This window comes from Notamacropus eugenii, chromosome X (assembly GCF_028372415.1).
Source record: "Notamacropus eugenii isolate mMacEug1 chromosome X, mMacEug1.pri_v2, whole genome shotgun sequence".
Taxonomy (NCBI): domain Eukaryota; kingdom Metazoa; phylum Chordata; class Mammalia; order Diprotodontia; family Macropodidae; genus Notamacropus; species Notamacropus eugenii.
This window is the reverse complement of record NC_092879.1, coordinates 33,830,437-33,857,273: the sequence shown is the minus strand read 5'-3', so window position 1 is coordinate 33,857,273 and position 26,837 is coordinate 33,830,437. Positions and strand designations below refer to the sequence as shown.

At 36.6% G+C, this 26,837-nt stretch overlaps 1 protein-coding gene across 25 annotated transcripts in view; it reads left to right on the top strand.

The window, feature by feature from the left end:
* The window catches only part of LOC140516445 (uncharacterized), a 269,830-nt gene that overhangs the window by 30,893 nt on the left and 212,100 nt on the right, over window positions 1–26,837 (top strand). For 19 of the 25 annotated variants that reach the window (XR_011971366.1, XR_011971367.1, XR_011971368.1 and 16 more), the window contains 3 exons: window positions 6,493–6,561; window positions 7,415–7,539; window positions 21,844–21,947. The gene's annotated coding sequence lies outside the window, so the exon portion shown is untranslated. Of the gene's footprint in view, window positions 1–6,492; window positions 6,562–7,414; window positions 7,560–21,843; window positions 21,948–24,182; window positions 24,337–26,837 lie in introns of all 25 variants that reach the window. The other 6 variants (XM_072627423.1, XM_072627420.1, XM_072627414.1 and 3 more) reach the window with 5 other exon arrangements.

The following is a 26,837-nucleotide window of genomic DNA, read 5'->3' as shown; positions in this document are numbered from 1 at the left end:
CAGTATTATAAAGATCATTAATTTGAAAAGATTGAATAGCTCATCAATATAATGACCAACCATAATTTCACATAGTCAATAGACTTAGAGAACAGATTGAAGTATAATTTCTTCTCTTTTTCTGTTTAATTTTGAACATGACAAATGCAGAAATTTGTTTTGTGTGACTCCTCATATTTTTAGATGTTTTATTTTCTTTGCTGTCTTGATGAGTGGGGGAGGGAGAAAGGAGAGACTTTGAAACTGAAAACATAATTGAGCTTTTTGAGAAAAATAAAGTTAAAACAGGAATATCACTAGCAGCTGTGTGGAGGATGGATTGGAATGGGGAGAGATTTGAGTCAGGGAGGTGAATTAGGAAGCTTTTGCAATAGTTCAGACAGTATGTAATGCAAGTTTGAATGAAAGTGGTGGTGTTATGAATAATGAGAAGTATGAGGTAAAAACTTTTCTGGGAGTGGGGCATAGAAACAAGATTTGACAATCATTTGTGAATGTGGAGTGAGATACATGTAAGTTGAGCATAATACTGAAGTTGCAAATCTGGATGACTGGAAGAACGGTGGTACCCTTGACAGAAATAATGCAGGTCTAAGATGGTCGAGTTACTGAATTGGAGATAGCTATGCACCATCTAATTTGACATATCTAATACACAGTTGAAGATGCAAGATCAGAGTCAGGAGCAAAGCTAGAGCTGAATCTATGGATCTAAGAGTTATCTCCATAGAAATGAGACAGATGTTTAAAAACAAGAGGGAAGTGATGGAGAGAGCAGTTAGAAGGAGGGAGGGAATTGAGGTCAAGGGCCGATGTAGAAAACTGTCTTGTTAAAGAGAGGAGAGTCAGAGGCGATGTGGGTTTTGAAATGGAGTAAAAGGACAGGAACACATTTTTTCGACAGATCCTAAGTTACCATTAGAAGACCAAGGACTGAACTTAGTGTTAAAGGTGACATCCAATTGAAGCAGGTAGGTGGCAGTGCATAGAGCACTGGTCCTGGAGTCAGGAAGACCAGAATTTTATTTATTCAAAATTTTCAAGATTCATTTCCACAAGCTTTTGAGTTCCAAATTTTCTCCCCATATCTGCCCTCCCCCCACCCCAAGCAACCAAGCTTTCTGATTATCCCTTTCCCCAATCTTCCTTCCCCTCTGTCACACCTCTTCCTTCCCTTATCCCAATCTTCTCTCTTTTCTTGTATGGCAAGACAGATTTCTGTATACCATTACCTGTATTTCTTATTTCCCAGTTGCATGCAAAAACACTTCTCAACATTTGGTCCTAAAACTTTGAATTCCAACTTCTCTCTCTTCTTCCCTCCCCACCCATGCTCACTGAGAAGGCAAGCATTCAATATAGGCTATGCATGTGTAGTTATGCAAAAGACTTCCATAATAGTCATGTTGTGAAAGACTAACTATATTTCCCTCCATTCTATCCTGCCCCCCATTTATTCTATTCTGTCTTTTGACCTTGTCTCTCCCCAAAAGTGTTTACTTTTACTTTTAATTACTCCCTCCTCCCATTTGCCCTCCCATTCCCTCACTCCACTTATCCCTTTCTCCCCTAATTTCCTGTAGTGTAAGATAGATTTTAAAATGAGATTCAGTGTGCATGTTATTCCCTCCTTAAGCCAAATGTGATGAGAGTAAGCGTCACTTTTCCCTTCTTACCTCCCCCCTTATTCTCTCCATCGAAAAAGCTTTTTCTTTTCTCTTTTATGAGAGATAATATGCCCCATTCCATTTCTACCTTTCTCCCAATATATTCCTCTCTTACCCCTTAATTTTATTTTTTCTGGATATCACCTCTTCCTATGCAGATCACCCTGAGCCCTGTGTCTATATGTATGTGTATAATCCCTCCAACTACTCAATACTGAGAAAAGTTTCAGGAGTTACAAATATTATCTTTCCATGTAGGAATGTAAACAGTTCAACCTTAGTAAGTCCTTTATGATTTCTCTTTCCTGTTTACCTTTTCATGCTTCTCTTGATTCTTGTGGTTAAAAGTCAAGTTTTCTATTCAGCTCTGGTCTTTTCATCAAGAATGCTTGAAAGTCCTCTATTTCATTGAAATATAATTTTTCCCCCTGAAGTATTGTACTCAGTTTTGCTGGGTAGGTGATTCTTGCTTTTAATCCTAGTTCCTTTGACTTCTGGAATATCCTATTCCAAGGCCTTCGATTCCTTAATGTAGAAGCTGCTGGATCTTGTGTTATCATGACTGTATTTCCACAATACTCGAATTCTTTCTTTCTGCTTCACCTGGGAACTCTGAAATTTGGCTATAATATTATTAGGAGTTTTTCTGTTCGGATCTCATTTAGGAGGTGAAAGGTGGATTCTTTCAATATTTATTTTACCCTCTGGTTATAGAATATCAGGGCAGTTTTCCTTGATAGTTTCCTGAAAGGGCAGTTTTCCTTGATGATTTCATGAAAGATGATGTCTGGGCTCTTTTTTTGATCATGGCTTTCAGGTAATCCCATAAATTTTGAATTGTCTCTGCTGGATCTATTTTCCAGGTCGGTTGTTTTTCCAATAGATATTTCACATTGTCTTCTACTTTTTCATTGTTTTGAAAAGGGAGTCAACAGCTTGTTAAGGAGACTCAAAAAAAATGCTTAAGAAAATAATAGCTTTAAAAATAGACTAAATCAAATGGGAAAATAGATCCAAAAAGCAAATGAGGAGAAAAATGCTTTAAAAAGCAGAATTAGGTAAATGAAAAAGGAGGTTCAAAAGCTCAATGAATACAGACCCAGGAAAAAGTGAAGCTTACTTTTATCACATTTGGCTTAAGGAGGGAATAACATGCATACTCAATTTTGTATGAAAATCTATCTTACACTACAGGAAAGTAGAGGAGAAGGGGAGAAGTGGGGTGGAGGGAAAAGTAGAAGGGAGGGCAAATGCAAGGAGGGAGTAATTAGAAATAAACATTTTAGGGGAGGAAGAGGATCCAAAGAGAGAATAGAATAAGTGGGGGCAGGATAGGATGGAGGGAAATATAGTTAGTATTTCACACCATGACTATTTTGGAAGTCTGTTGTGAAATTACACATATATAGCCTATATTGAATCGTTTGCCTTCTCAGTGGTGATGGGTGGGGAAGGAGGAAGGGAGAGAAGTTGGAACACAAAAGTTTTAGGAATTAATGTGCTTTTTTATTTTTTATTTTATTTTTAATTGATTTTTAAAATTTATTTTGAGTGTTCTGCAATCATTACCATACAACTTAGATTTTTTCCCTCTCTCCCCCTCCTTTTCCCCTTCCTCCTCACTCCCTCCCTGAGACAGCATACAATTTTATATAGGTTCTACACATATATTCCTATTAAATATGTTTTCACCGTAGTCTATACTGTAGTATAGAAGAATTAAAATGATTGGGAGACATCACATAAGAAACCAAAATGTAATACACAAGAAAATGATCTGCTACATTCTGTGATTGAATTCCATATTCTTTCTCTGGATGTAGAAGGCATTTTGCCTTATAAGACCACTGGGAATTTTTTAAGTCCTTGCATTGCAATGAAGTTCTAAATCTAGCAGAAAAAAGTTCTCACACTGCGGTTGTTGCTGTGTACAAAGTCCTCCTGGTTCTGCTCCTTTTGCTCAGCATCAGATCATATAAGTCTTTCTGGGCCTCTCTAAAGTCTTCTTGTTTATCCTTTCTTATAGCACAATAGTATTCCATTACATTCATATACCATAATTTATTCAGCCATCCCCTAATTGATGGGCATCCTCTTGATTTCCAGTTTTTGGCTACCACAGAGAGTGCTGCTATAAATATTTTAGTACATGTGGGACCATTTCCCATTTTTATGATCTCTTTGGGACACAGTCCTAGAAGCAGTATTGCTGGGTCAAAGGGTATACATATTTTTGTAGCTCTTTGGGCATAGTTTCAAATTGCTATCCAGGATAGTTGGATCAGCTCACAGCTCCACCAACAATGAATTAGTGTTTCATCCTTCCCACATCTTCTCCAACATTTATCATCTTCCTGTTTTGTCATGTCAGCCAATCTGATTGGTAGAATGTGATATCTCAGAGTTGTTTTGATTTTCATATCTGTAATCAATAGTGATTTAGAGCATTTTCATATGGCTATAGATATCTTTAATTTCTTCCTCTGAAAACTGCCTGTTCATATCCTTTGACCATTTATCAGTTGGGGAATGACATGGATTCTTGTACATTTGCCTTAGTTCTCTATGTATTTTAGAAATTGAGGCCTTTATCACAGACACTAGCTCCAAAAATTCTTTCCCAGTTTTCTGCTTCCCTCCTAATCTTGGTTACATTGGGTTTGGTTGTGCAAAAACTTGTCAGTTTATTGTAATCAAAATTATCCATTTTGTACTTCATAATGTTTTCTATCTCCTGTTTAGTCAAAAATTCTTCCCTTCTCCATAAATTTGATAAATACACTATTCCTTGCTCCACTAATTTTGTTTATAATATTAATCTTTATACCTAGATCATGTACCCATTTGGACTTTATTCTTGTGTACTGTGTCAGGCATTGGTCCGTGCTTAGTTTCTGCCACACTGTTATCCAGGTTTCCCAGCAATTTTTGTTGAACAGTGAGTTCTTATCCCAGAAGCTGGAGTCCTTGGGTTTATCAAACAGCAGATTGCCATATTCATTGCTTATTGTGTCTTGAGTCCCTAGAATATTCCACTTGTCTACCCTTCTGTTTCTTAGCCAGTGCCAAGTGGTTTTGAAAATTGCTGCTTGATAATACAATTTGAGATTTGGTAGAGCTATGCCAGCTTCCCTAGCTTTTCTTTTCATTAGTTCCCTGAGTTGGATCTTTTGTTTTTCCAGATGAATTTTGATATTATTTTTTCTAGCTCTAGAAAGTAAGTATCTGATAGTTTAATTGGTATGGCACTAAATAAGTAAATTAAATTAGGTAGAATTGTCATTTTTATTATATTGACTCAGCCTACCGACGAGCAAGTGATGTTTTTCCAGTTATTTAGATCTGACTTTATTTGTATAAAAAGTGTCTTATAATTGTGTTCATATAGTCTCTGGATTTGTTTTTGGCAGGTAGACTCCCAAATATTTTATAGGGTCTACTGTAGCTTTAAATGGGATTCATCTTTCTATGTCTTGCTGTTGGACTTTGTTAGTAATATGTAGAAATGCAGAAGATTTCTGTGGGTTTATTTTGTAACCTGCAACTTTGCTAAAGTTGTTTATTATTTCAAGTAGTTTTTTACTTGAAACTCTGGGATTCTCTCAGCATATCATTGTATCATATGCATAGAGTGATAACTTTATTCTTTGCCTGTTCTAATTCCTTCAATTTCTTTGTCTTCTCTAATTGCTGCAGCTAACATTTCTAGTACCATATTGAATAATAGTGGTGAAAATGGACTTTCTTGTTTCGTCCCTGATCTTATTGGAAAGTCATCTAGCTTATCTCCATTGTATATAATACTCCAATGTATATAATGCTGAAGGTTTTAGGTAGATACTGCTTATTGTTTTATGGAAAGTTCCCTTTATTCCTATGCTTGCCAGTGTTTTTAATAGGAATGGGTATTGTATTTTGTCAAAACCTTTTTCTGCATCTATTGAGGTAATCACGTGGCTTCTTTTAGCTTTGTTGTTGATGTTATCAATAATGCTAATAGTTTTGCTAGTATTCAACCAGCCCAGCATTCCTGTTTTGAATCCTACCTGATCATATTGTATTATTCTCATGAGAAGTTGCTGTATTCATTTTGCTAAAATCTTATTTAAAATGTTTGCATCTATGTTCATTAGAGAAGTTGGTCTATAATTTTCTTTCTCTGTTTTGGCTCTTCATGATTTAGGTTTTAAAAACCATATTTGTACCATAAAAACAATTTGGGAGGGCTCCTTCTTCCCCAATTTTCCCAAATAGTCTATATAGTATTAGAATTAACTGTTCTTTAAATGTCTGATAGAATTCACTTGTAAATCCATCTGGCCCTGGAGATGTTTTTCCTAGAGAATTCATTGATGACTTGTTCAGTTTCTTTTTCTGAGATGGGGCTATTTAAGTATTCAACATCCTCTTTTGTTAATCTGAGCATTTTATATTTTTTAAAATAGTCATCCATCTCTTTTAGATTGTCAAATTTATGGGCATAATGATGGGCAGAATAATTTCTGATTATTATTTTAACTTCCTCCTCATTGGAGGTGAGTTCATCCCTTTCATTTTTGATAGTGGTAATTTGGTTTTCTTCTTTCTGTTTTGTAATCAAATTGACCAAAGGTTTATCAATTTTATTGTTTTTTTCATAAAACCAAACCTTAGGTTTTATTTATTAGTTCAATAGTTTTCTTAATTTCAGTTTTATTAATCTCTCCTTTGGTTTTCAGTATTTCTAATTTGGTATTTACTTGGGAATTTTCTATTTTTTTTTTCGAGCTTTTTCAGCTGCATCCCCAATTTATTGATCTCCTGTTTCTCTATTTTCTTCATGTAGGCATTCAAACATATAAAGCTTCCCCTAAGAGAATTGTTTTTCCATGCAACAGGGAGATAAGAAATACAGGTAATGGGGTGTAGAAATATAATCTTGCTCTACAAGGAAAGAGAGAAGATGCGGATAAGGGGTGGAAGGATGTGATAGAAGGGAGGGTAGATTGGAGGTAGGGGTATTCAGAATGCATGGTGTTTGGTGGTGGGAAAGGGGAGAGATGGGAGATGGAGAGAAAATTTGGAACTGAAAATCTTATGGAAATGGAGGTTGAAAAGTAAAAATAAATAAGTAAATATTTTTAAAAAATTTTGCCAGATGGCAAGAGATCCAAAAAGTAAATGAGGAGAAGAATGCTTTAAAAAGCAGAATTAGCCAAATGGAAAAGGAGGTTCAAAGGCTCACTGAAGAAAATAGTTCTTTAAAAATTAGAATGGAGCAGATGGGGACTAATGACTTTATGAGAAAACCAATAAATTACAAAACAAAACCAAACGAATGAGAAAACAGAAGGCTGTGAAATATCTCATACGAAAAACAGCTGACCTGGAGTATAGATCCAGGAGAGACAATTTAAAAATTATGGGACTACCTGAAAGCCATGCTCAGAAAAAGAGCCTAGACATCATCTTTCATGAAGTTGTCGAGGAAGTCTGTCTTGATATTCTAGGATCAGAGGGTACAATAAATAATGAAAGAATCCACCAATCACCTCCTGAAAGAAATCCAAAAAGAAAAACTAGGAATATTGGAGCCAGATTCTCGAGTTCCCAGGTCAAAAATAAATATTGCAATCAGCTCAAAAGAAATACTTAATGTTTTGTGGAAAGTGAGATTGTCCTTTGTTGCTGAAGAAGACCATGACATCAGAGAAATGATGACATGACTTGCACTTGACTTTGTTTTGAGGGGGGGGGGTGCTGTGCAGGTCACCAGCCTCACTTCTCCTCCAGAGCCATCTGAATCCAGTGACTAGATATTCATCAGGATGACTGGAGATGACCCAGGATGAAGCAGTTGGGCTTAAGTGACTTGCCCAAGGTCACACAGCTGGTGAGTGTCAAGTGTCTGAGGTGAGAGTTGAACTCAGGCTCTCCTGACTCCTGCACTTGTACTCTACCCACTGCACCACCTATCTGCCTCTATGTTTTGTGGAAATACAATTAGGATAACACAAGATTTAGTAGTTTCTTTATTGAAGGAATGGAGGACCTGGAATATGATATTCCAGAAGTCAAGAGATCTAGGATTAAAACTGGCAAAACTGAGTATAATGCTTCAAGGGGAAAAAAGTAGTTATTCAGTGAAATAGAGGACTTTCAAGCATTTTTGAAGAAACAAGCAGAGCTGAATAAAAAATAGAAAAAAAAAACCCAGAAAAAGAAGCCATAAGAGACTTCTTAAAGTTGAACGGTTTACTTTCCTTCATGGAAAGATGATATTTGTGACTCATGAGACCTTTCTCAGAGTTAGGGTCATTGGAGGGAATATATACACACACAGACACACACACATATACATATACATATTAGTATATGTACATACATATTTACACAGGTGGAGGGATGATAGAAAAGAGGGCAAATTGGGGGAGGGGTAATTAGAAGCAAACACTTTTGAAGTGGGGTCAAAGGAGATAATAGAATAAATGGGGAGCAGGACAGGATGGAGGGAAATATAGTTAGTCTTTCCCAACATGACTATCATGGAAGTGTTTTCCATGACTACACATATGTAACCTACCTCAAATTACTTGCCTTCTCAATGAGGGTGGGTGGGGAGGGGGGAAGGGAGAGAATATGGAACTCAGAATTTTTCAGAGGAATGGTAATAATTGTTTTTACATGCAGCTGGGAAATAAGATATATAGGCAATGGGGTATAGAAATCTATCTTGCTCTACATTTAAATAGAAGGGGAAGGGGATAAGAGAAGGGAGGGCAGATTGGGGGAAGGGGTAATCAGAATGCATGCTGCCTTTAGGTGGGAGGAAAGGAGAGATGGGGTTAAAATTTGGAACTTTAAATCTTGTGGAAGTGAATGTTGAAAATTAAAAATTAATTAACTAATTTGAAAAAAAAATTCCTGTGGTGAATTCATAGCTGGACATGTACAAATGTAATATAGGTTCAGTAGGCATGGGCAGGTTGTAGTCTGCATCACTGGAAGAAATATTCATGTTGGCTTTGTTATATTGAAATGAGACCAGTTTAGGTGATTAAGGGAGTTTGAGTTGATGAGTATTCAGTGATATGTGTAGAAAGACAGATTAATTGGCTTAAGGACTTTCAGGAGAAAGACTTAAATGCCATGCTAAGGAGTTAGATTTTTTTCTTATGTACAATAAATGACATTTTGATACATTGGAAAATTTTACCCAGAATGTGACATAGAACAAAACAATTTAGAGTTAGAAGCACCTTTGACTTCTGTCAAGCCATTCTTCTCCTATTTCATATTTGTGATGTTGATTTTTAAAAAATCTTAATTATACTATTTTATTTGGCTTTACTGATTTTCACCTTCATTGACCCCAATCTCCTCCTTTCTCCAAAAATGTTTTTGATTTCATTGCTCAGCTCATTATAGGTTACCTCTCTTTAGTAGCTTTGGATCACTTGTAGATGTGATGAACATGATAGGTATACTCTTATCCAGGATACATTTTAAAATTTTAAACAGCACAAGATCAATCACTGATTTCCTAAGATTCTCCCATAGATCTTTTTCCAAATTGAACAATTAACGATGCTTCTTTGTAGCTTTTAGAATTTTTTGAATCCATCTAATTGCATTATATAATCTACATCTCTTCACCTATTGGACAAGCGTGAGAAAACTTTTATCCAAAGCTTTGGTAAAATCTAGATAAACAGTGTTTGCAGCATTCTACTTTACCTCATAACCTTGTTAAAAAAAACAAAATAAACTAGATTTAGTTTGGTTCTAGCTATGCTTGATGAAGCCAAGCTGACTGTGATTGATGCTTCCCTGTTTACATGATCACTAATTGCCTGGTTAGTTTGATGAATATTTGATAAGTACCTACTGTGTGTCACGCTGTGCTAAGTGTTGAGAATACAACAAGAATGAAAAGATAATTCCTGACCTTAAAGATTTCACAATCTAATGGGAAAGACATCTTGCAAATAAATATAGACAAACAAACTGCATACAGGATTAATTGGAAATGATTAAAGAGGAAAGGATTGAGATTTAGAGCTGTTGGGAGCAACTCTGTGGAAAATAGGATTTTAGTTGTGAATTGAAGGATGGTCAGTGAATCAGTATGCAGAAGTTAGGAGGGAGAGAGCATTCCAGGGATGGGGAACAGCAAGAGAAAATGCCTAGAACCAAGAGATGAAGTGTCTTGTTTATGGAACATGGAGGACAGTGTCACTGGTTCAAAGAGTAGTGCTGGGGAGTAAGGTGTAAAAAAAGTAGAAAGGAGGACTAGGTTACAAAGGACTTCAAATGCTAAACAGAGGAATTTGTATTTGGTCCTAGAGGTTATAGGGAATCCATTGGAGTTTATTGAATGAGGAGAAGGAGTGAATTAATCAGACTTACAGTTTGGAAAAATCGCTTTGGTGGCTGATTGGAGTAAGGACAAACTTGACGCAGGCAGACCTACTAGCAAGCTGTTTCAGTAATCTCGGCATGAGAGGATGAGGGCTTGCCCCAGAGTTTCAAAAATATCAGAAGAGAGAGAGAATGGATTTGAATCCTACATTCAAGAGATGTTGCAAAGGTGAAATGAAGTGCCTGGAGAACAGATTGGATATGAGGGTGACAGATAGTGAGGAGTCAAGGATGACACCTAAGTTTCAAGCCAATAGAACTGGGAAGATGGTGTTGCCCTCTACATTAATAGGGGAGGCCTATTTATTAATGTATTCTAGAATTTTTCTTGAAATTGAAATCAAACTCATTGGCTGCCATTATCCTTTTTTGACCATCGAGACATTTGCACTTCTCCAATCTCACAGATCTCTTCCTTTCTCCATAATCTTTTAGATATCCCCAACATGATAAAACAAAGGTGCTGCCTCTGTTTACTCTCTCATGGCTATAATGACCATTTTAGCTTAATATTGTAATTCTCTAGTTGTTTCAGTACCGTAAGATGTAGATATCTATGGTAGGGACTTAAACGCATCAGGGACAATTAGGTGTTTTATGATTTTCTCCCTATATACCTTGGAAACTGATTCCCTATTAGTCATTTTCATTCTGTTCTTTCCAGGCCAAATTCCTTATTAGAGAAATGAAGCTAAGTAAGTTTTCTTTATTAGTAATCATCCCTTCTACCCCATCAGCAGTCCTATTCCTCCTTTTGCCCTCAACGTATCTTTAAAAAACATCACTTTTTATTGTCCTTAACTTCCCTCACTGGCCTCAGCTAATTCTAAGCTATAACAACACTAACATTCTATTAGGAATCTTTTGTAATCATCCTCTTACTTCTGGCTTCTGACATGACTTAAAAATGTAAGTTGATTAAGTGAGTTCCTTGTGCAAGTCTTTTTGGAGAACCGTTCCAGATCTAAACCCTTCAGGATATGAACGATGAGGGCAAATGTTGAGAATGTTGACCTTTCCTTTCAGTTTTCTTGGAGTTAATCCCTTTCGGTACCTTATCCCCATACTTACTGTTGACTGTTGATTGTTAGAGGTTGTTGAATTGAGTGGGGTCTCCTAACTTGTCTTTGCTTGGCTTATGCCCTGAGTTGGCATTCTCCAGCCTGAACAACTGTTTGGATCCTATTTACTTTCCTCTCTGTGTTACCTCAAAATTGATACTGTCAGGCATGTTTTCAAAAAGGTTGTAAGGAGGAAAGGAGAAGATACAGAAGGAATACAACAATAAAGGAATTTGTTAATGCTTGCTTAAGTTTACATATCAATATCTATATGTCTGTAGATCCCTGTGTGTATATATATATACACGCACATACAAACACACACATACCCATGTGTCTCCTGGGCCTGATGTAAAAGTGTAAGCATTTGGAGAAAGGAGGACAATCCAACTGTGCTATTACTGTCCTTTTATGTTTTTCTTCTGAAGCATTATCTCTACTTCCTTTGTGTGTGTGTGTGTGTGTGTGTGTGTGTGTGTGTGTGCATGCGTGCGTGTGCATGTGTCTGAGTGAACCATTGTATGTGTGATCAGATCATAATTTGTTTTATGGTTCTTTTTCGTATTGTGTTTGAGATGTTTGTGATGGTTAGTAATTGTTGGTTTCACAGACACACACACTCATAGTTCTTTCTAGGCATTGCTCAAGTCATTATTGTCTGGCATATAGACAGCTAATGAATGCTTGACCTCATCCCCAATGTATTAATTCCACCAAGGTTACCATCTTGTTTTAAAATAGTCTTATTATTAGCATCTGGCTAGTGATAAGCACTGCCTCCACTAAGATGAAGAGGGTAATCACTGTTACTTTTGAGATCTATACCATAGCTAGATATTATTTTTTCTGAGCATTTTAGTTTTCCATATAAACAGAAGAGGTGATTGTCAGGACATGAAACCAAGCTCTGTGTTGTGAAATATATTTACCAAGCTCTGTGTTATGAAATATGTTTACTTGATTGCTCAAATACACTTTCTCCTTTCTATATAATTTATGATATTTTTCAGTCTTCCAAAGCATACTTTCAGGGAATATGACTGAGAGGTTTAAAATATATTATGAAAACTTTCTAACCATTGGAGAAATTTGTGAATTTGTGTCACAGTGTATTCTATATTTTGGGGTAGAGGGTGATAAAGAATTTCACTAATAATATGCACTTCAGTTGAGAATAACTTTCATAAATATTTCATTTTTGTTTCACCCTTTTTATTCAAATAATTAACCAAAACAAGAGAGTGCTGGGGGGATTAGGACACAAATGGTACTGAAACCTGGCTGTCATCTCTTAGAACTGATGGAACTATGACTGCAAATATGCATACCAATATAAAATATATTTTTTTTTGTTTAATCATGTGGAAAGTGGAAACTTCTATTGTATATCAAATATAAAGCCATAGCGATGGTATAATGGAATTATTTTCTGACTGCATGACAGACCTGTCAAATGATATAAGCTGCTTCACTTAGACAAAACTGATTTCTGTTCAGGGATATATGTGTATGCTCGAAATATGGAGGAAATTAGAATTCGAATTGGTCTTACAAGACAGAATTAGAATTATCCTTAAAGACAGAATTAGAATTAAAGTCTTAGAGCACAGAATTAGAATAAAAGATGTAGGGAACAAAATTAGAAATACAATCTTACAACACAGAATTAGAATTAAAATCCTTGAAAGCAGATTTAGAATTGAAGCTATAGAATACAGAACTGGAATTAAGATCTATGAACACAGAATTAGAATTGAAATCTTGGAAAACAGATTTAGAACTAGTCTTAAAATACAGAATTTGAATTAGTCTTAGAACACAGAAATAGGATTAAAGCTTTAAAACACAGATTTAGAATTGAAATCTTGGAACACAGAATTAGAACTAGTCTTAGAACACAGAATTAGAATGAAAGTCTTAGAACACGGAATTTGAATTAAAGCCTTAGAACACAGAATTACAATTAAAATATTAGAACACAGAATTAGAATTAAAGCCTTAAAACACAGAATTAGATTTAAAACCTTAAAACACAGAGTTAAAAACAGTCTAAAAACACAGAATTAAGATTAAAGGCTTAGAACACAGAATTCGAATTAAAGTGTTATAACACAGAATTAGAATTAGTCATGGAATGCAGAATTAGAATTAATGTCTTCGAACACAGAAGCAGGATTAAAGTTTTAAGAGACAATTAGAATTAAAATCTTAGAACACAGAATTAGAATTAAAGATTTGGAACACAGATTTGAAATTAGTCTTAGAACACATATTTAGAATTAGTCTGAGAACACAGAATTACAATTAAAGTCATAGAATACAGAATTAGAAATGGTCTTAGAACACAGAATTAGATTTAGTCTTCGAATTCAGATTTAGAATTAAAGTTGTGGAACAAGCCAATAGAATTAGTCCTAGAACACAGAACTGTAATTAAAGTCTTGGTCACAGAATTAGAATTAGTCTCAGATCTCAAAATTAATATTAAAATCTCAGAACAAAAAATTAGAATTAGAGTCTTAGAACACAGTCAACTCTTCCGTCTCTTTTATTATAAAATGAAATTTGGAAACTTTGAGGCCAGGGAGCTTACGTTTTTATATTGGCCAGTTGTCATGTTGATATATCTAAGAAACTCAAATAGAAACAGAAAAATTAGAACCCAGTTTTTGTCCTTAGCATTATTCATTCCCCCACTAGCATGATGAGAGTTCAGTATAAAACTTTTTATATGAAAGTGGACTCCAATACATAAATGAATTCATTTAAAAGTTTCCTGATTAATTCGAGTGTTGCAAAAGAATCAGCAGTGGTATACATAAATACATTGAGTAATCAGTTTTAAAACAGAGCATATCAAGTAAGTTATTTCCAATAAAACATTTCCAAGTTCTAGCCATATTCAAATAAATAGCCTTTAATTAAGGTGAATGCTTCTTTTAAGGCATTTACAAGATAGACCACAAGCCATTCTTTCTCTAAGACAGCTAATTGTAATACAACTGAGAGGGATATGACATTAACTAAATTAACAGAATCATATCTTGGTTTCACAAGGCTTTGAAATAATAATCTCCACACCATTTATGATTAATTAAACCACCTTAACTTATAGAAAAATATATAACTAGGCTTAATATAGAAACTCAGAGATGTTCCACTATCAATCTCTTATTTAATAGATTTAATATTGTGGGTGCTCATCATTTCTAATTACACAGTAACATTCCATTACAATCATAAATCACAACTTGACCTGCCATTCTCCAATTGGTGTGTAATGCCTCAATTTCCAGTTCTTTGCCACCATAAAAGAGATGTTACAAGTATTTCTGCATGATTAAGTCCTTTGCTGGTTTTTTTGTGATCTCCTTCGGATATGGACTTAGGGGTGGTATTGCTGAATTGAAGGGTATGTACAGTTTTATACCTGTTCGGGCATATTTCCAAATTGCTCTCCAGAATGGTTGGATCAGCTCACAGCTCCACTAGCAATGAATTAGTGTTCCAGCTCTCCCACATCTTCTCCAACATTTTTCATCTTCCTGTTTTGTCATGTTAGCCAATCTGATAGGTGTGATGTGGTATCTCAGGGTTGTTTTGATTTGCATCTCTAATCAATAGTGATTTAGAGCATTTTTTCATATGACTATAGATATCTTTAATTTCTTCCTCTGAAAACTGCCTCTTCATATCCTTTGACCCTTTATCGATTGAGGAATGACTTGTATTCTTGTACATTTGATGGAGTTCCGTATGTATTTTAGAAATGAGGCCTTTATCACAGCCACTAGTTGCAAAAATTCTTTCCAAGTTTTCTGCTTCCCTCCTAATCTTATTTGATGTAAATTCACATTTTGCAAGTTGGACTTAGTGTAAGAAATTCCATAAGAAATCTGCATTCCCCAAAAAGCACCAACATAAACTTTACCATACTGTACTGGGATCTCTTTCTGTTCCTGCCCTCAACTCCCAGAAAAACTTTTTAAAAATCCTCCACATGAAAGTAGAGGAACTGACCTGCAGAGAGACAGCCACCACCACTGGTGGATCAGGGCTTGTCTTGAGCGCTCCAGTGCTGAGAGAAGAGACCTTGGTGTCAGATGCCTAAGCACCAGAGAGTTTGGTCCCTGCTTTTTGGTATTTTGTCCATGCATTTTGGGGTACCATGTGTCTGTCATCTTCTGAATGTTGCTGTGCTCTGCCCCCATGTGTCTGCCTGCTGGAGTGTTCTTCCTTTCAGTTCCAGCCAGACCTTCATGGGACTGGCCCCAGCAGCCTTCTTCTGCTCTTGCTTCTCTGTGCCCAGCCACTGTGTGTCCTTCAACCATATGCCAGCCCCTCTCCCATGGGGGTGCAGCCCTTTCCACCTCCCTCCTGCCCGTTTCCACATCCATGGGTAAATTCACATTAATAAAGGATCTGCAGAATGATCCACTTAGATTGTTTTATAATATTTACTTAGTATTTTATTTTCTGCCAATTACAAGTAAAATCATATTTTTACTTTTGTTTTTAATTTTTTTAGTTCCATATATATTACAAATGAAATCTTTATCAGAAACACTGACTGTAAAAAATGTTTTAGAGCTTTCTGCTTTCCTTCCAATCTTAGTTGCACTGGTTTTGTTTCTGCAAATCCTTTTTTTATTTGACCTAAACAAAATTATCCATTTTTCATTCGTTAACACTCTCTCTCATCTTTGGTCATAAATTCTTTCCTTCTTCATAGATATGACACATACATTGTTTCTTGTTCTTTTAATTTGTTTATAGTATCACCTTTTATGTCTAAATCATCTACCCATTTTGACCTTATCTTGTATACACTATACCTAGTTTCTGCCGTACAGTTTTTCCAGAAATTTTTGTTAGATTCTGAGTTGTTATTCCAAAAGCTAGAGTCTTTGACTTTATCAAAGAGTAGATTACTAGAGTCATTGACTAGAGTGGCTTGTATACCTAACCTATTCCAATGATACATCGCTTTATTTCCTAGCCAGTACCAAACGGTCCAGATGATTGTCCATTTGTAAGATAGTTTTAGATCTCATACAGCCAGACCACTTTCCTTCACATTTGTTTTCATCAGTTCCCTTGATATTCTTGACCTTTTGTTTTTCCAGATGAATTTGTTATGATTTATGTTTTAGCTGTACAAAATAAATTTTGGGTGGTTTGTTGTGACACTAAATAAGTAAATTAGTACATGCAATCTGACATAAGTTCTAGTCATTAATTTTAAACATATTTTCACATTAGTCATGTTATAAAGAAGAGTTAGAACTAATGGGAGGAAACATGAGAAAGAAGAAGGAAAACAAAACCACAAAACAGAGCAAATAGTATGCTTGCATCGACATTCAGATTCTAAAGTTCTTTCTCTGAATGTGGATAGCATTTTCCTTCATTATTCAATTGGAGTTGTCTTAGATCCTTGTATTGCTTAGAATGGTTGATAAACTTATCAAGGTCAGTCATTGCACAGTGTGGCTGTAACTGTGTACGATGTTCTCCTGTTTCTGCTCATTTCACTCTGCATCGGTTTATATATGTCTTTCCAGGTTTTTCTGAAGTCCAACTTCTCATCATTTCTTATAGCACAGTAGTATTCTGTTAGATTCATAAACCAGAACTTATTCAGCCATTCCCCAATTGATGGATAGCCCCTCAATTTCCCATTCTTTACTGTCACAAAAAGAACTGCTATAATTATATTTGTACATGTGGGGGTCCTTTTGCCATTTTAATGATCTCTTTCGGATACAGATCTAGAAGTGGTATTGCTTGCTAAATGTATATGTCCAATTTTATAGCTCTTTGGGCATATTTCCAAATTTCTCTCCAGAATGGTTGGATCACTTCACAACTCCACCAATATTGCATTACTGTTCCAATTTTCCCACATCTTCTCTAAAGTTTACCAGTTTCCTGTTTTGTCATGTTAGCCATCTGATAGATGTGATATGAGATGCTAGAGTGGTTTTGATTTGCATTTCTCTAATCAATAATGATTTAGAGCATCTTTTCATGTAACTATAGATAGCTTTAATTTCTTCCTCTGAAAACTGTTGCTTCATATCCTTTAACCATTTATTATAATTGGGGAATGACTTCTACTCATAAATTCGACTCAGTTCTCCATGTGCTTTAGAAATGAGGCCTTTATGAGAGTCACTGACTGAAAAATTGTTTCCCAGCTTTCTGCTTTCCTTCTAATCTTGGTAGTATTGGCTGTGGGCAATTTTTTTCAATTTAATGGATTCAGAATAATCCATTATGCATTTCATAATGTTCTCTGTCTTTTAGTCATAATTTCTTCTGTTCTCCATAGATTTGATCTCCTCATTTGCTCATATTATCATCCTTTATGTCTAAATCTTGTACCCATTTTGACTTCATCTTTTTATATGATATAAATGTTAGTCTATGCCTAGTTTCTGTCATACTATTTTACAGGTTTCCCAGCAGTTTTTTTTTTCATATAATTTATTTTCAGTTTTCAACATTCACTTCTATAGGATTTTGAAATCCAAAGTTTTCCCCATTTCTTCCCTCCCATCATGCCAGGACAGAATGTATCCCAAGCACCCCTATCTTCAATCTGCCCTCCCTTCTATCACCCCACCTACTCCCAACCTCTTCCCCTCTGTTTTCCTGTAGGGCAAGATACATATATATCAATACCACATTGCCTGTACCACTTATTTCTCAGTTGCATGAAAAACAATTTTTAACATTCATTTTTAACGCTTTGAGCTCCACATTCTCTCACTTCCACACTGAGAAAACAAACAGTTCCATATAGGTCATACGTGTGTAGCCATGCAAAACATTCCATGATAAGTTATGAAAGATTAACCAAATTCCCTCTATCCTATCCTGCTCTCCATTTATTTCATTCTCTCCCCTGACCTGTTCCACCACAATAGAGTTTGCTTCTGATTGTCCCTTCCCTGAATCTGCTGTCACTTCTATTATCTTCCCTGTCTTATCCCCTTCTCCCTTGCCTTCCTGCAGGCTAAGGTAGATTTCCATATCTAATTGAATGTGTGTTATTCCCTCCTTAAACCAAATCAGATGAGAGTAAGGCTTACTTATTCACTGTCACCTGTCTCCTCTTCCCCTCCATTGTAAAAGCTCTTTCTTGCCTCCTTTATGTGAGATGATTTACTTGATTCTACATTTCCCCTTTCTCTTTCTCCCAGTGCATTCCACTCAACACTTTATGTTTTAGGAATCCTACTTTCATATTCAGCTCACCCTGTGCCCTATCTCTATTTATATCTGTCTGTCTGTCTGTCTGTCTATCTATCTATCTATCTGTCTGTCTGTCTGTCTGTCTGTCTGTCTATCTGTCTATCTATTTTTCTATCCATCTATGTAAGTATATGTGTATATATGCAATGTGTATATATGTGTATGTATATGTATATACAGTATACATATATACACATATACCTACACACATATACACTTACACAAATACATACACACTTACATACATGTATATATGTGTATATGTATATATATGTATATTCATGTGTTTATATTTGTGTGTGTATATATGTATACACACACATATATATTCCTTCTAAGTACCCTAATACTCAGAAAGGTCTCATGAGCTACAAATATCATCTTTCCATGTGGGAATGTAAACAGTTCAAGTTTAATGAGTCCCTTCTGGCTTCTCTTTCCTGTTTATCTTTTCATGTTTCTCTTGATTCTTGTACTTGAAAATCAAATTTTCAATTCATTTCTGGTCTTTTCAACAAGAATGTGTGGAAGCCCTCCAGGTCATTGAAATTCCATTTTTCTGGGTAGGTGATTCCTGATTTTAATCCTAGTTTCTTTTACTTATGGAATGTAGTACTCAAAGCCCTCGAATCCCTTACTGTAGAAGCTGCTAAATCCTCTGCTATACTGATTGTCTTTCAAATTGTTTCTGTCTGGCTAGTTGTAATATTTTCTCCTTGGCATAAGAACTCCGGATTTTGGCTATAATGATCTTAGGAGTTTTCCTTTTGGGATCTCTTTCTTGAGGTGATCCATGAAATCTTTCCATTTCGAGTTTACCCTGTTCTAGAATATCAGTGCAGATTTCCTTGATAATTTCTTGAAAGATGATGTTATGCTTTTCTTTTTGGATCATGGTTGTCATTATTTCAGGAAACACAAAATGGCCATCAGACCAATAACTTTTAAATTGTCTTTCCTAGATCTGTTTTCTAGGTTAGTTGTTTTTCCAGTGAGATATTTCACATTGTCTTCTATTTAATTCATTCTTTTGACTTTGTTTTATTATTTGTTGATGTCTCATAAAGTTATTAGCTTCCATTTGCTCCATTCTATTTTTTGTTTTGCTTTTTGTAGGGGGGAAAGGTAAGGAAATTGGGGTTAAGTGACTTGCCCAAGGTCATACAGCTAGTAAGTGTGTCACGTGTTGGAGGCCAAATTTGAACTCAGGTCCTCCTGACTCCAGGACCAGTATTTCACTCACTGTACCACTTAGCTCCACCCATTCCAATTTTTAAGGAATTATGTTTTCAGGGAGGTTGTGGACCTCCATTTCCATTTGGCCATTTCTCCTTTTTTAAACCATTGTTCTCCTCATTGGCTTTTTGCTTCGCTTTTGCCATTTAGGTGAGACTTTTTAAATTCAGCATTTTTTTGTGTCTCCTTAATCAAGTTGTTGACTTATTTTTCATGATTTTCTTACATCACTCTCATTTCCATTCACATTTTTCCTTTACTTCTCTTACTTGATTTTCAAAATCATATTTGAGCTCTTCCATGGCCTGAAACCATTGCATGTTTTTCTTGCAGGTTTTGGATGTAGGATAGTTGACCTTGTTGTTTTCCTCTGGATGTATGCTGTTATCTTCCTTGTCAGAAGAAAGTTCCTTTTCACCAAGAAAAGAACCTTCTATAGTCTTATTTTTCCCCTTTTTGGTCATTTTCTCAGCTAATGACTTGATTTTTGAGCTTTCTGTTAAGTGGAGGGTGTACTGCCCCAGGTTTCAGGGTTTTCCACAGCTGTTTCCAGACATATCTCTAGGGACCTGTAAAGTTTCAGTACCTCCAAAGTGATATGAAGGCAGGCAAGGTGTTTGCTTCTCTCTTGGTCTGTATTGTGGTGTGTGAGCAACCATAAGCTCTCTTTTCTTCCCTGGAACTGAGAGTAGGTTTCCCTCGCCATAACCACCACCAGTTCTGCCACTCCAGTGCTCTGCCTCACCCCAGGACTCAATACTGTGACCTCGATCAGCTATTAGATTCCCCCACCTTCTGTAGGCTGAGAGCTTGAGAAGGAGCTGCCACTGCAGCAGTGGCTGCTGCTGCCCTGGGGCTGGGGCCAGACCAAGTTCCTCTCTCAACCAGGTGAAAGAGCTTTCCCACTGACATTTGAAGCTGTCTTTGGTGCTTGTGGGTTTAGAAGTGTGGAAAACACTACAGCTGCCAGTGATTTAGCACCCTGAGGCTTGCTTCAGTTGCATCTGTGCCCATACAACCCATGCTGGCATGTGCTCTGCTCCAAACCTGATGCAAACCCTTTCTGTCTGCCTATCAGATTGTCATGGGCTGCACTTCTGATTCCCTCCATCATTTTCTTGCTTCTGCTGCTTTAGAATTTGTTTAGAACAATTTTTTACCGGTATTTTGAGTGGTTTGGGGGAAGAGCTCAGGCAGGTCCCAGCTTCTACTTCACCATCTTGGCTCTGGCTCCCAGCAGTTTTGCCAGAAGCTGGAATTATCAAATAGTAGATTGCTGTAGTTGTGACCTGTTGTGTTTTGTGTAGCTAACCTATTTCACTGATCCACCACTTTTTTTCTTAGCCCCTACCAAAGTAGTTGTCATGATTGCTGCTTTATAACACAATTCACGATCTGGTATAGCTAGGCCACCTTCCATTGCATTTCTTTTCTTTACTTCCCTTAATATCCTAGACCATTTGTTCTGCCAGATGAATTTTGTTATTTTTTTCTAGCTCTATAAAATAATTTCTTGGTAGTTTGATTGGTATTACACTTAATAAATAATTTCATGTAGGTAGAATTGTCATTTTTATTACATTAGCTCAGCTAATGAGCAACTGATATTTTTCCACTCACTTAGATCTGACTTTATTTCTGTGTAAAATGTTTTGTAATTGTGTTCATATAGTTACTGGGTTCATTTTGACATATAGACTTCCCAGTATTTTACAATATCTACAGTAGCTTGAAATGGAATTTCTCTATCAATCTCTTACTGTTGGGCTTTGTTAGTTGTACTTAGAAGTGCTGGTGATTTACTTTATATCCTGCAATTTTGCTAAATTTATTATTTCAAGTAATTTTTTATTTGATTCTCCAGGATTCTCTAAGTATACCATCATTTCATCTTCAAAGAGTAATAACTTTTTGTTTTTTTGCCTATTCTAATTCCTTCAATTTCTTTTTCTTCTCTCTTTACTAAAGCTAACCTTTCTAGTACAATATTGAATAACTGGGGGGATAATGGACATCTCTTTTTCACCCCTGATTTTATTGGAAATGCTTCTAGCATATCCCCATTACATATGATGCTTGCTGATGGTTTTAGATGCTGCCATTTTAAGGAAGACTCCATTTATTCCCATGCTCTCTTGGTGTTTTTAAAAGGAATGGGTATTGTATTTGGTCAAATGCTTTTTCTAAATCAGCTGAGATAATCATACGATTTCTTTCAGGTTCATTGTTGATATGCTCAATTATGCTGATGATTTTCCTAATAGTGAACCAGCCCTGCATTCCTGGTATGAATCCTACCTGGTCATAGTGTATTATCGTCATGGTAAGTGGCTGTGATCACTTTGCTAATATTTTATTTAAACTTTTTCATGTATATGTGTTAGAGAAATTGTTCTATAATTTTCTTTTTCTCTTCTGGCTCTTCCTGGTTTAGGTCTTAGCACCATATTTGTATCATAGAAAGAATTTGGTAGGATTCCTTCTTTGCCTGTTTTCCCAAATAGTTTATATAGTACTGGAAGTAATTGTTCTTTACATGTTTGATAGAATTTCCTTGTAAGTCCATCTGGACCTGGTGATATTTTCTTAGGGTGTTCGTTGATGGCTTGTTCAATTTCTTTTTCCAAAGTAGAGTTTTTTAAGTATTTTATTTCATCTTTTCTTAATCTGGGCAAATTACATTTTTGTAATTTTTCATCCATTTCACAAAACCCCAGTGTGTGCCCCAGAGTAGGCTTTTAATACATATTTTTTGACTGAGTGCCATTGGAGCTGATGTCACAGTCTTTTCCTGACATCTAATGGTGAAAAAAAGAAAGATATTGGAGAATATTATAGCAATGTCTTCTCACAGCTCAACATTGCAGAATTTAGCAGCCTTCGGTGTCATCTTGTGGACAGACAGAATATTGCAGTGTAATCAAAGTTTTAGACCAGAGTAGGAATATATTATACAATGGAGATCCCTGCTTTGTGTTCAGTGCAGATATCGCATTTCTAGTCTGTCATCTAGTGTCCAAGTCAGCGACTCGTTTTAAACCATGTTTTTATTAAATTTTATCCCATGTTATAGCTCCTTTCTGTCAGGCCTAGAGGCCTAAGGGCTACCCGAGTCTTACCTTACCTATCGCAGGTCTTCGGCTGGCCAAACCAGATAAACGTATGAGAGAAGAGACTTTCCAGAGTCGAACAAGGGTTAGGCTTTATTCAGGGTCTTGGTTACATGTGCAGGGGGAACTCTTCCTGAGGAGAGAGAAATCTCCCAAGGAGGCAAAGATCTTACAGTAAGAGAATGGAAGTGGAAGTGGGAGTGGAAGAGGGAGAGAGGGAAGAGAGAAGAGAGGAGAGAGGGAAGAGGGGCCTTCTGTCCTCTAAGGGCCCCTCAGCGCTAAGAGTGCCTTCAGGCTTTCCTGACCCTACTTAAGCTCTCCCGCCGCATAGTTTGCACCTGAATACCGTGCCTGTTAGACAACAATAGGTGTGCTCAGACCCCGGGCCAATCTCGAGGGCGGGGATGCTCTCTCCCAGCACGTTTCCCACGGGAAGAGGCGGAAATGCACGAGATAGCCCGGTCTCACACCTCAATTCCCAGCTGTTCCCTGGGGGGCCTCATGAGAACTCTAAGGTTTAGAAGTCCTCACTTTTACCTGCCCGAGACTGTCCACATGGAACTGAGCTTACACCCCCAATACCTTTCTGGTTAAGCACGCAGAATAAAATCGTAAATTTATGAAAGGAATAGAGTATGGAATTCCTTCAGGGTCAATATGAATTGAGACTGAATCATCACCCTCAGAATTATCTGTGAAACTCTCCATAATATCAGAAGTCATCCAGTATGGCAAAAGACTTCATAGCAGTGGGGGGAGCAGGTTTTACCCTCCAATGTGGTTACGTGGATAAAGTCTTAATGTTACCCACCCAAAAGTGTCAAAAATTGTGATGACATAAATGCAAAAAAAGACTACTCTTTGTTTTGAAGGAAATTTATGAAAGAAATATCATGTTTGACTGAGACTTTACCAGTAAGAAATCAGACATTCAGGGAAATATTTGTCCAGTTGCCCAGGGGTGCTGCTGTGCAGTTACTCAGTGATGCTCAAATTTGTGTGATGCCATAGACTTCTATCCGTGAAGTATTCTTAGCAAAGATACTGCAGTGGTTTGCTATTTTCTTCTCCAATGTATTACCATATTCCAGATGAGGAACTGAGGCAAATAAGAGTTAAGTGACTTACCCAGAGTCACATTGTAATTATATAAGGCCAGACTTAAACTGAGATCTATCTGGCTCCAAGCCCTGTTTCCACCAACTAGCTGCCCTATGCAGGGACACTTAGAAACAAAACACAGCAAAACCTAAACAATAACCCTGGGAGTATGCAAAATCAGATAGTGAGTCTCTAGCTATATGCGTTGCCCTCAGTAGAGAACGTAGGATTCCAATCCAACTTTTTATTTCAAGATCTCATCTTCTTGCTGGGAGAAATTATTTTTCCTACCATATTCATAACCAGATATTAAATTAAGATTAGATTTTTCTGTTTTCCTCATTCAGAGACCAACCCCTATAAGTCAGTCAGTCTCTGGAAGACTCTGCTGATAAAGGAGATATTCAAATCCTCAGGGAACAGTCTCCCTGATCCTGGGCAGCACCTCAACCAGCTAGAAGACCTTACCTCTGATTGGAGTGTAAATAGAATGAAATCCAGGTGAATTACAGCCCTAAAGCATTAAGCCTATGCCCATGCAGAACCACAATGTGCTTTAGGATAAGGAAGCTCATGAAGCAGAAGCACTCTGGTTGGCCAGAGTGGTCTGGGTAGAGAAGGATTCCTTTGTCCAGATTGCTGGAGGTGGCTGAGTCTCATGATGAAGCCATATTCTCAACAGGAGGATCTGAAAACGTTGAGCCCAACTCCTCATATTAACTTACTCATTGTCTCATTCATTGTGAACCAATCAGGCTTGATTTTTTTCCTGTCTCAGGCCACTCTTTTTCCAAAAGTTTTGAAACATTAAGTCACCTCCATGGTTTTACGTTTGATTATGGAAAGAGACCACTGACTATCAGTTTTCAAGCATTCATCTATATTCATTAGAGAAATTGGTGTATTATTTTCTTTCTCTGTTTTGGCTCTTCCCTGTTTAGGTATCAGAACCATATTTGTATCATAAAAATAATTTGGTAGGACTCCTTCATCAATTTTCCCAAATATTCTATATATTATTAGAATTAACTGTTCTTTCAGTGTTTGATAAAATTCACTTGTTAATCCATCGGATGCTGGAGGTCTTTTTACTAGGGAGATCAATTTTTTTTTTTCTGAGATGGGATTAAGTATTCAACTTCCTCTTCTGTTAATCTGGGCAAATTATATTTTTTTAAAAAATATTCATCCATCTCATGTAGATTGTCAAATTTATAGGCATCCAGTTAGGAACAAATTGAATTTTTGAAATCAGGACTTTAGAAAAATGGGGTAACTCTGGATCTCCCCAAATCATTGATTATTAAAAATCGTTTCTCTCAATTATCCAGAGCAAGAAACTGGGGCACAGGGAAGTGAAGTGACTTGTTCTTACTTATTTTAAAGATCACTGGTCTATACCTGGCAGGACTCTCAGAGTCATTTAATATAGACCCTAAATTTACAGAGGAGGAAGCTGATATCCAGGGAATGGAAATGACTTGCCCCTTTCATACTAAAGGTCCTTGATGGAAAGAAAGTCCCAAGAAGTCCAGTATAACCCAGTCAGTTTACAGAGGAAAAGACTGAAGCCAAGACAGCTGATGAGACTTATTTGAGATCACACAGCTAGCCAGGGACTTTAGCTGGATTTGAATTCAAGTATTTGTACCCCTCAAGTTCAGCAATGTACACACTCCATCCTGTTGCCCCTATACTCGCATCTCCAGAGGTTATTCTCACCTCTCTAGATGTTTCTAGACTAAAGTGGAAGGGATCAGTAATTTCTTTTAATTTTAAAAGGAAAAGAATTTCCCAAAATGTAAAGTTTCATCTCGTAAACACTAAAGAGTTATTTATTGGCTAGAATGAAATTCTTTGGCTTCCTCTCCACATAAAATTTATGTAGAATAAGAGAATTCCTGGAGCCCATCACTGTCTTTTGATAAAATGAGAGGTTTGAAAGGATTTGCATAAAAGTTTAGTTTATGACACCCCAAAGCCTCTAAAAAATCACCCGATAATTCCCAAACATGATGAAAATGCTCTGCAGGTATCTGATCACTGAAATAACTCACATTCTACAATACTCACACATGCACCAGAGGGGTCCTAGGGTGACTTGGTAGTGCTGTTGCCCTGCTTTTCTCAGAATGATTTTTGCCTGCCAGTGTCTGGTAAAAACTTAATATCTCCTCTTCACCTAGCTCAGCACATATGACAGCAGGCAAACACATCAGTGTTCCAAACAACATGATAAAGAGAAAAATACAAATTAGGTATAGAACATGGCTCATTAATAAAATGATTAAATTACCTGGAAATCTGTCTCTCCAACTTTAAAAATGTCACATACTGATGGAGTATGGAATACATGATCTCTGAAATTTTATAGATTTCTCAATAAAAGGTATTGATATTGGTGCTGTGCTACCTGAGCAGAATAACTGAAAACATCAGACATGATGCCATTGGTTGTCATTTTTCTGGTATCAAAGCTTCCAAAACCATTGACAACGAATCTACTATATGTAGAAAAGAGCTAATGTGATTCCCAACAAAGTATAATTTTCCATTGTTAATTCTGTGCTAAGAGAAGTCTTGCTGGAGAGACAATGATGAAAGAAAACCACATTTTGGCTGTTGGATGCTAAAGGCCCAAATCTTTTAGTATGCGTCAAAGTCAGAGAAGAAAAATCTTAAAGCCTTAGGCTTTAGTCTTAGAAATTGTGGAAAGATGAGGGATCGTCACTGAACTTCACAGTCACAAACACCTGAGGTCAAATTCTGTGTCAGACAGTGCTTTTGGTTTCAATCTCTTTCATTTCATGTTGAGAGGGTTAGACTTGATGGCATGGGGTGTGCTTTCTAGGTGTAGGTTACTTAATATGACATTGGGCAAGTTATTCTTGTTCTCTTGGCCTGTTCCTTCATCTGAGTAATGGGGGAGGGGGTGAAATAGATGGCCTGTGAGGTCCTTCCTAAGCTTGTGAACCTGTATTAGGGGAATGAGTGGGTGGAGA